This window comes from Poecilia reticulata, linkage group LG8 (genome assembly GCF_000633615.1).
Source record: "Poecilia reticulata strain Guanapo linkage group LG8, Guppy_female_1.0+MT, whole genome shotgun sequence".
NCBI classification, from domain to species: Eukaryota; Metazoa; Chordata; class Actinopteri; order Cyprinodontiformes; family Poeciliidae; genus Poecilia; species Poecilia reticulata.
Window position 1 is genome coordinate 16,103,151 of NC_024338.1, and position 513 is coordinate 16,103,663.

The window sequence follows — 513 nt, forward strand, 5'->3', positions numbered from 1 at the left end:
TTTTTTTTATCCATAACGATGAGTGGCAGCTAAATTAAACCTATCATCAAAGCCAATGTCATTGCAATAACAATGCAGGTCCGCTTGACAGTTTTGAATCCTGGGATATGTCTGTGGGAAATCTGGGATGCGGGCATTCAAGACAGGAGACAGTGTGGGGTGTTCTGTTGAAATGAGTCACATCATTTTGGCCTGTTCAGCTTTGCACAATATAGTGCTGTACAGGTGACCTCAACTTGATGCACCGCAGCTATATTAACTGCTCTGAGTCTGACAGCCATGGCAGACATGGCTACCATGGCGGTCTGAATTATCATTCATAAATAACATAAGAAGATTTCATMATTGTTTTGGGTTCTTCAATTAGTGGAAATCAGGGCATCCAGATAAAGTGATATCATATAAAATAATAGTGGAGTTTCTGAATTTCTTGATCAGTCTTTTAGGTTTCATGCATATATAGCTTTCCCTCGTATTCCCATGTGTTCTACTAAAACTTTAGGCTGTTTTAGT